At 50.5% G+C, this 9,786-nt stretch overlaps 1 non-coding gene across 1 annotated transcript; it reads left to right on the top strand.

The window, feature by feature from the left end:
- The first annotated feature begins 6,813 nt into the window (after positions 1–6,813).
- Positions 6,814–6,954, top strand: LOC111532501. The gene has a single exon (XR_002728563.1). It is a non-coding gene; the product is annotated as a U4 spliceosomal RNA (small nuclear RNA).
- The last annotated feature ends 2,832 nt before the right edge of the window (positions 6,955–9,786 follow it).

Raw genomic sequence — 9,786 nt, 5'->3', positions numbered from 1 at the left:
GTGACCCACAGAGTTGCACAGAGCCCCACACTTACAAGGCTCCTGCAATTGGTTTGATGTTGTCATCATGTTAAAACATTTTTTTTTTTTTTTTTTGAGATGGGATCTCGCTGTTGCCCAGGCTGGAGTGCAGAGATGCAATCATAGCTCACTGCAGCCTCCACCTCCCCAGCTCAAGCCACCCTCCCCTCTCAGCCTCCCAGGTAGCTGGGACTACAAGTGCATGCCAACACACCCAGCTAATTTTTAAATTTTTTGTAGAAATGGAGTCTCACTCACTACATTGCCCAGGCTGGTCTCAAACTCCTGGACTCAAGTGATCCTCCCACCTTAGCCTCCCAAAGCACTGAGATTACAGGTATGAGCCACTGAGCCCTGCCAAATTCCTAATAATTTTTGAACAAGGGTCCACACATTTCATTTGGCACTGGGCCTTCCAAACTATGTAGCCTGGTCCTGATGCCATGACAGGAGGTTTACCTTGTGGGTCGTAGGAGGAACACTCTGCCTTCTGGAACCCCTGAAACTGGGGGTTGCGCAGATTAACATGAGGACGGGTCCTTTGGGTCACTGGCTGAGCCTCCCCAGGTGGGAGTTCCGAACCAAGGACCTAGGACTAGGACTAGGACTAAAATGGTAATTAGTACGAGAGCTGTGCTGATTATTAATTTGAGGTTGTTGGTTTGGAAAGCTCATAGTAAGGGCAACAGTAGGGCGATTTCTAGATCATAGAGGAGGAATGTAATGGCTCCTAGGAAAAACTTTATCGAAAAGGGGGGTTGCCTGGATTATCTGGCACTGCCCTGGGAAAAGCTTGGTAGCAGATGGCTCCCCCACCTCGGCTCAGAGTAGACGACAACTCCTCGGGCTGCCCAGACTGAGGGAAATGTCACTTAAGAGTGCCCAGGCCTCTCTGCTTGGATTCTATGCTTAGCAGCCGTGGGAGTCAGGCTCCAGGAGGGTGCCCAGGGATCCCATTTCCTGGCCCTCACAGCCTGCTCCTGGAGTGTGGACTCAACTCAGTAAACACAACCACAGTGAGGGTATGTCACTTCTGAGGTTAGGTTATAAAGGACACTGCAGCTTCTGCTTTGGTGGCACTGTCACTTGCTCACTCCCAAATCACTGTGTGGAGTCAACTGCCCTGGAGACACCTCTATCGAGTCTGGAGGTGGCTGGGGGTTCCCTGGGGGCCTCAGACAACAGCCATCCTGGAACTGAGGACACCAGCCACCAGCCATGGGAGTTCCCCATCTTAGAAATGGATCCTCCAGCCTTCCAGGATTTCAGAGATGTGGATCTATCCAACAACTTGACTACAGCCTCCTAGGAGGCTCCGAGCCAGAGGCACCCATCTAAGCTGGGCTTCCGACCCTCAGAAACTGTGTAAGATCATAAAGTTGTTGTAAGCTGCTAGGTTTTGGGGTACTCATTAAGGATCCATAGGTAATGCATCAACCTCCAATTTCTCACTTTCCCACCCCCACCCCCAGCGGTCCTGAGCACCTAGAAGAAGAGCCGGGACATGATCCACATGGTCACTCCAGCATGGCCAAGCACAGGCAAGCATCTGCAGAGACTTCTGGAAGGAATTGTGGAGAAGCGTCTTGGAAGGATGCTAGAGGCCTCCAGGTGAAGACAGAACCAGAGGACAGGATTTGCTTCAGTGATGGTGATTGGGATCACTATTTTCTTCTTGAGGTGCTCTGGCCAGGGAAAAGATGAATTTTATACCTGTTATATCCACTTATCAGCTTAATTCTCTCCAAGTAAATATTATGAAGTTGTAATATGATCCTGTGGCCCCTGTTCAAGAATTTTGGCTCATGCCTGTAATCTCAACACTTCGGAAGGCCAAGGTGGCAGGATCACTTGAACGAGACCCTGTCACTATAAAAAATTTTAAAATTAGGTGGATGTGATGGTGTGCACTTATAGTCCCAGCTACTCTGGAGGCTGAGGTGGGAGGATTGCTTGAGCCCAGGAGGTCGAGGCTTATCTAATATTTACCAAGCACCTAAGTACCATGGTACCATATTACTAAGCACCATGCACCTAATCCTTATAAAAGCCCTGGGAGGTGGAATTGCCAGTCTCATTTTTGGATGAAGAAACTGAAAGCAGAGGTCAAGGAAGTTGCCTGGGTTGCAAGCTAGTGACTGGTACAAAAGGAATGCACACCCAGTGTGCCCTGATTCCCAGTTCTAGGCCTTTCCATGGCGCTGTGCTGCTTCCCACAGTGGGTGTGGGGAGGAAAGGGAATGGCAGTAGCAGGGGGAGGCACCACCTCTCTAAGGTGGCGGGAAGGGAGAGACGTTTCTGGATTCGTGAGGACACCTATTGGCTTTCTCCTTGGATCCTTTCCCCTTCTGCTGCAAAATAAAGGCAGGACACTCACAGGGGACCGAGAGTCGGAGCAGCCACCGGCGCCAATGGTGCTGCCTGCAGAAGAGGCTGAACTGGGCTAAAGGCCCTGATGAGGTGGCCCAGGGAGTGACTTTGAAGATGGCAGTCAGCAGAAGCAGGGGATGGGGAGGACTGTGGTGGGGGAAAAGAGGGACCCTTGTTCTCAGGCGCTCCAGGAGGGATTAACAGGACCGTGGGGTGCAGTGACAGGAAGGCAGGGTCGCAGGCAGCGTAGTCGTCGGCTTAAAGGCAGGGTCACAGGCAGGGTCACAGGCAGCGTAGCTGTCAGCTTTCTGAAAATCAGAGCTGCCCGTAGACAGGTTCCCCTGGAGGCAGGAGTTCCTGTAGCAGGTGTGGACTCCAGCTTGCACAACCTCCTGTCGGGATTGCGGAGGGGTCACCCTCCAGTGGGACAGGCTTCCAACGTTTTTCAAACACTTTCTCAACATTTTATGAAACCATTTTATTACAAAGCCTCACACGATCATGATTAGGCTTTTAGTATCCGTAATTAAGAAAATGTGCAAGAATGAAAAGCCACTATAAATTTCACATTGCCTTTCCAAGGATATATTTTATTGAATATGACAGCATCTGCAGATGTGTTTAAAATGGTCATAAGTACAGGGCAAGGCTTGGACTGGGGCCAATCCTCCGTCGGGCAGAGAATCACGGGGCAAAGGGCCTGGTGGTAAACACTTCCCCCACTAGACCAGCAGCCGGGTGGCTCGGTGCTACAGCTCTGCTGAGTCCCTGAGCAGATCCAGACCAGCTTCAGTTCCTGTCCCATTGTCAGAGGACCCCTCCTACAGCAGCCTGCCCCAGGAAAAGAGCTCTTCCTGCAGGAAGTTCACGGTTCCCAGGCAGCCCTCAACAAAGCTAGGTCCCTGCAGATGACCCCTCTCAGCCTGCCCACCTAGAAAGGGAGCCCACAGTCCCTGGACTGGCCACCCCCGCCATCATCTGACCTGCTGAGGGATGTGATGAGAACAAGTGTTTTACACTGAGGCCTTGTCACATGCCAGGCACCTTGTCAAGCCTTTGCATGCAGTAGCTGATTTACACCTCCATTACCTGGGTAGGATTATTCACCTCATTTTACCGATGTGGAAACTGAGGCACAAAGAGGTTACATTACCTGCCAAGGCAATATAACTAGTAAATAGCAAAGATAAGGTTTTTATTCAGACACAGATAACTCTCGAGCCTGTGCTGTTCACCTCTATCCAGGAATAAACTAAGAACTTTGGGGCGTTTTATGCTGCAAGTATTGAAAAGCATAAAACTCCCCAACCCAACGGAGATTCCCTGTGGCTGCTGTGAGGAAGAACCACAAACTGAATGGCTTAGAACAACACAAACGTGTCCCCTCACACACTGGAGGCTAGAAATCTGACATACAAACGTCAACAGGCCTGTGATCCTGCTGAAGGCTCCAGGGGAGGACCCTTCCTGACTTTCATAACTTCCGGTGTCATCAGCAGCCACTGGCGTTTCCTGGCTTGCAGGTGCCTCGCTCCAGTCTCTGCCTCCCTGTGTGGCTCTCTCCCTGTGTGTGGTGACTCTGTCTCTTCTCCTCCTCATATGACATCAATCTTCTTTGGAGTTAGGGCCTGCTCTACTCCAGTGTGACTCCATCTTAACTAATCACATCTGCAATGACCCTATTTCCAAATAAGGTCACACTCTGAGCTTCTGGGAAGAACATGAATTTTGAGGGGACACTATGCAATCCAATGCACCCAATAATATCATTCAAGATAAAAACAATCATCAACTTTATAAGAAGTGTAATAAACGTCCAGAAGGTTTCTAACTTTTTTCTTATGTTGACTTTGATTTTTAAAAACAATTTTTGGCTGGGTGCAGTGGTTCATGCCTGTAATCTCAGCATTTGGGAGGCCGAGGCAGGAGGATCACTTGAGGCCAGGAGTTTGAGACTAGCTGGGGTAACATGGCAAAACCCTGTTTCTACTGAATATAGAAAAATTAGCTGGGCGTGGTGGTGTGCACCTGTAGTCCCAGCTACTTGGGAGGCTGAGACAAGACGATCCCTTGAACCCAGGAGGCAGAGGATGTAGTGAGCCGGGATCTAGCAAATACACTCCAGTCTGGGTGACAGAACTCCATCTCCAAAAAACCCAAACAATTTTTATCAGGAAAAAAAAATGTTTTCAGTGTTGTTGCTGGCCTTGCTGGTGCCCTAAGTGCATGTTCACTCCACCTCTTGGAAGCCATCATGGGGGAATGATGACACTCCAGGACACTGTGTCCTCTCAGTGAGCAGCCCCAGGCAGGTGGCGGTAGAGCAGTTTCCACAACCCCTTTTCCTGGGACCCTGCTCGTCCCAACACCACCCCACCTCATTGAGGACTGCTGGCCTGGCTTTCTCACTGTTTGCGTGTTGCCAGCAAACGCCACTCTCTCAGACCCCACCTGTGGCTGCAGGTGATGTGCCAGTCACAGACCCCTGGCCCCAGCTGAACATCTGGAACTTAGGACCAAGACATGTCAGCTCAGTCTTAATTAATAACTTGAGTAGAGAAGGCCCTCCCCTCCCCTTCCCTTTCCCTTCCCTTTCCCTTTCCTTTCTGAGACAGAGCTTTGCTCTAGTCACCCAGGCTGGAGTGCAGTGGTGAGATCTCGGCTCACTGCAAGCTCCACCTCCCGGGTTCAAATGATTCCCCTGCCTCAGCCTCCCGAGCAGCTGGGACTACAGGCGCCTGCCACCATGCCCGGTTAATTTTTTGTGTTTTTAGTAGAGACAGCGTTTCACCATGTTGGCCAGGCTGGTCTTGAACTCCTGAAGTCAGGTGAATCCACCCGCCTCAGCCTCCCAAAGCGTTGGGATTACGAGAAGCTAAATTTTGGGAGCATTTGTGACTACATGTCATGCCACATGGACAGAGAAGGAGGAAAATCTCATCTCCAGGAAAAGAAAAATGCAGATTCACAAAGAGGAGCCAGGATGAGACACAGGTGGAGCCGAACCACGAGTTCCCATCGCTCCTGAAAGCCAGCTCAGTTCTTACCCTCAGATTCTGGGAGATACCCCCAAATCCTTACAAGAATTCCCCTTTGCAGCTTGAAGATGGATTTCTGGAACCTGTAACTAAAATAGTCCCAACAACTGACCCCACCCATAAACCCAAGGACAGGTGCAGGCCAGAGGCAGAGCTGAGTGCTTCCTCCAAGTGGTGTCTCGGAGGTTCCTGAGATGGCCCCAAGTGAAGTACAGCAAAGGAAACCTCAGGACAAGACATGTCCCGATCCATCACTGGAGCCTGAGGTCCTCTTTCTGGTGAAACATGTGAGGCAGGTGCTACTCTTCTCCTTCCTGTATGGATGAGAAGAGTTCAAAGGGTTAAGTAACATGATTGAGGTAACACCAAGGTGAGTACATTTGCCTTAGTCTATTTGCATTGCCATAAAGGATATACCCGAGACTGGGTAACTTATAAAGAAAAGAGGTTTCTTTGGCTCATGGTTCTGCAGACTGTACAACAAGCGTGGTGCCAGCATCTGCCTCTGGTGAGGGCTTCAGGCTGCTTCCACTCATGGCAGAAGGCAAAGGGAAGCCGGTATGTGTAAGGATCACATGGGGAGAGGGAAAGCCAGAGAGAGGAGGGGGATGTGCCAGGTTCTTTAAACAACCAGCTTTTGAGGGAACTAATAGAGTGAGAATCTACTCATTATAACAAGGACAAGGACAGTACCAAGACTTTCATGAGGGATTTGTCCCCATGACGCAAACACCTCCCATAAGCCCCCACCTCCAACATCGAGGATCAAATTTCAACATGAGGTTTCAGGAGACAACTATCCAAACCATAGCAGCATTACAGCCAGAATTCCAGGTGTGGCTGACCCCAGCTGGTGTATCTGTTGTTGTTTACACACGTTACACCCATGAGTCGTCATCTATACCACCTACTACCAGTGGACAATGACCTCGTAGCGCATATACCCTTAGTGCTCCATCCGGCCACTGCAGAGACAGGTGAGCTTGAAAAGGGGCCACCATGGCCACAAATCAGAAAATGTGGGATCAGAAATGGAACTGCGGGATACAATTCTTTGGCACAGAAAGGGTCAGGCAAAATTATGACAGTGCATTAATAGTTAATTAGTGCTTAATCATGAGCTCTACATAGCAGTTCATTACCCAAGGACACTCCCCATTATAACCGTAGCAGATGGGTCAGGGCAGGCAGCCCTGCCAGCCTCTTTTGAGGCTCACCAGTGACTTTGAGGCTCCCCTTCCAGGGCTAAGGTCACTAACCTCCAATAGACCTGGTGACCAGTAGCCGGTGTAAGAGGTCCCCAAGAACAGGGGTGATCTGACTCACCCTGGAGAAATTTAAGACATGCTGGGAAGGCAGCACCCTTGCTTAAAAATAACTCCTCAGCTTTCAGCAGTGGCGGTACCATAGCCAATGAGGTTTACCTGAGGCATGATTATTGCTAATTGAAAACTTTTCCCAATAGCTTGCCATGACAACGTGAAATATAGTTGGCATCGAGAATTTTTGAGACTCTCCACAGAGGCTGAACAACCAAAAAAAACACAAAAATTTAACTGCTTCTCAGCTTCACTTTGGCACAGTGCCAGAGAGACCTCTATTAAGTTGTGCACATTTGTGCAGCTCCCCACCCCCAACTTCAAATACAAATGCCCATCAGGGAGCTAAAAACTTATGCATTCGTTAGTTGTAGGAGTCCCCCACTAGGATGTGAGTGTTGAGGGTGTAGGGGCAGGAACCATACATGAGTCTTTGTTGTATTTGCTATGCTATGTGACAGGTGGGTGGATGGATAGATGGGTGGATGGGTGGATAGGTGGGTGGGTGAATGGATGGATGCATGGGTGGATGGGTGGGTGGGTGGATGGGTGGATGGATGGGTGGGTGGGTGGATGGTTCAATGAGTGGGTGGATGATTCGATGGATGGATGGATGGGTGGATGGATGGATGGATGGATGGGTGGGTGGATGGATGGATGGGTGGGTGGGTGGATGGATAGATGGATGGATAGATGGATGGATGGGTGGATGGATGGGTGGGTGGGTACATGGATGAGTGGATGAATGGTTGGATGGATGGATGGGTGGGTGGATAGATGAGTGGATGGGTGGGTGGGTGGATGGATGGATGGATGGATGGGTGGGTGGGTGGGTGGGTGCATGGATGAGTGGATGGACGGATGGATGGGTGGGTGGAAAGACAGGAGTGAAAAATACACAACAGAGGGAGAGGAAAATCACAGTCTATCCTTGCTTGTTTCCAGCAAAGAAGAATGTAGCTCCTGACTGACTGCCACATTTGTGTCTGAGCAGCGAGTCCCAGGGACCTTCTCAGTGGTGCCCATGGCCTCTCCAGGCAAACAGCGCAGCCCTGGCCGGCATCCAGAAGGAACTCCAGGCTGCCTCTGCTTCCCGGAGGCACACCCTCACCTGGGGAAAGACCCCAGACAGAGCCTGCAGGGCCTACAAATAGCAGAGTCCCTGGCTCTGAGCACGGGCAAGGGAGAGGGGACGGGCAACAGGACTTGGGCGCCCAGTCACTCCCCTCCCTTGCGCGGCGGAAGGGCAGGCGCCACACCTCTAGGAGGAAGGCAGATGTGAGAGGGCTGAGCCCTTCCGGGGGCTCAGAAGATCAAAGGCAATGACGTCCTAAGAGAATCAGAAACCAGAAACAGGGCCGGGCACGGTAGCTCACGCCTGTAATCCCAGCACCTCCGGAGGCCGAGGGGGTCGGATCACGACAGAGCGAGACTCCGTCTCAAAAAAAAGAAAGAAAGAAAGAAAAAAAAAGCCACCGGAAACAGGATGAGCTGGGTCTGCAGAAGCAGCGCGTGGGACCCACTCCCCCCAAGGGCTTTGTGGATAGGAACCCAGCACTGACTTCCCTCTTATCAACAGGACCGAGGCATGAGAACACGAGGGTCAGCCTGGGCTCCCTGACCGCAGTCCCCCCAGAAGGGAGGCTGGACAGCGAGTCTTGCCTCTGCTGCTCCTCTGCGGCCTCCTGATGCCTGGCAGGGAGAGGAGCCACCATGTGAGGGTTTCTGAAATTAAACTGTTCTCAGAGGCACAGCCCTCAGGAAGGGACAGCAAGAGCCAGCTGACAGGAGCATGAATCTTTCCAACGCAATCAGTCTAGGGTGGGAAAAGAAAGACCAATTTCCAACCTTGCCAGACTGCTGGGGATGGGCTGAGCACACGGACTCCACTCACCAGCCGCTGACCTTGGCCAAGCACCTCGTTGTCTCTGAGTCTTGGTTTCCTTTTTTATAAAACGATAGAAGTCCTGATCTCACAAGGCTGATGTGACAGCCAGAAATAGCGATGGTGTGTGACAGGCCTGCAACCCTTCCAGTTCCTCTCCCTCACCAGCAAGCCAGACGCCTGTTTTATTCAGGTTTTCAGGCAGCCACATGCTTCAGGAGAAGCAGGACTCCCTCGGAGCCTGGTAGAGTGTCTTGATTGGTCTAAGTCAGTCAGGGTGACCCGGTGATTAGTTTATGAACAGGCATGTTACTTCATTCTGACTAACAGGACACGAGGGGAAATCTCTGGGTGAATTTGGGGAAAGTTTCCCTTACTCTTAAAAAAAGAGCCATAAAGAAGGGACTTTCTCTCTTTCTGACCTTTGGGTGTGGCTGGGTGAGAACATGATACTTAGAACTGCTGCAGCCATATTGTGACATAAAGGGATAATAACCAACATAAAAGCCAAGAGGCTAACGGTGGCAGAGTGTCAAGATGAAAAGAAGCCAAGCCCTTGGTGACAGCCTTGAGCGGTTGAATTAATTTCCCTTGGGATGTCCCCACCTTGAGACATCTCATTAAGTGAGAGAAAGCTGTCCCAAGGTCAGAGACATGGGATAGTGGGGGCCAGGGGCAAAGACTATGGAGCTTGACGGCCCAATCCACCACCACTACCACTGAGGACTTTTGGCTTGTTTATTTTCTCTCTCAGTTTCCTCATCTGTGAAATGGGGATGGTGATAATAACTGTATCTGGTTTATGAGATCATCATGAGGATTGAAGGGGTTAATGTGTAGAAAGTATTCAAATCACATCTGGCATGTTGTAAATATTATGTAAGGGTCAGCTATGACTATTACAAGCCATTTTGAGCTTTTTCTCTTATTTATATCTCAAAGTATCCTTTTAAAGTCCGCATGGAATAAGTGCTCGGTCAGTAGTAGCTGTGTGTTCACAAGTTTCTGGGCTGAAGGACTGTGTGCGCCACTGTATGTGCACAGAGATGGCACTAATGCAAAGGTCCCAAGGAGCTTCTCGAGTGGACATCACTGCACTCCTGCACCCCACCCCCAAGGGCAGCTCCTGCAGGAGCGGAATAAGCAGAAAGCA

Source organism: Piliocolobus tephrosceles, chromosome 15 (assembly GCF_002776525.5).
Source record: "Piliocolobus tephrosceles isolate RC106 chromosome 15, ASM277652v3, whole genome shotgun sequence".
NCBI lineage: Eukaryota > Metazoa > Chordata > Mammalia > Primates > Cercopithecidae > Piliocolobus > Piliocolobus tephrosceles.
Note: the sequence above shows the minus strand (reverse complement) of the source record. Positions and strands in the feature narration are given on the sequence as shown.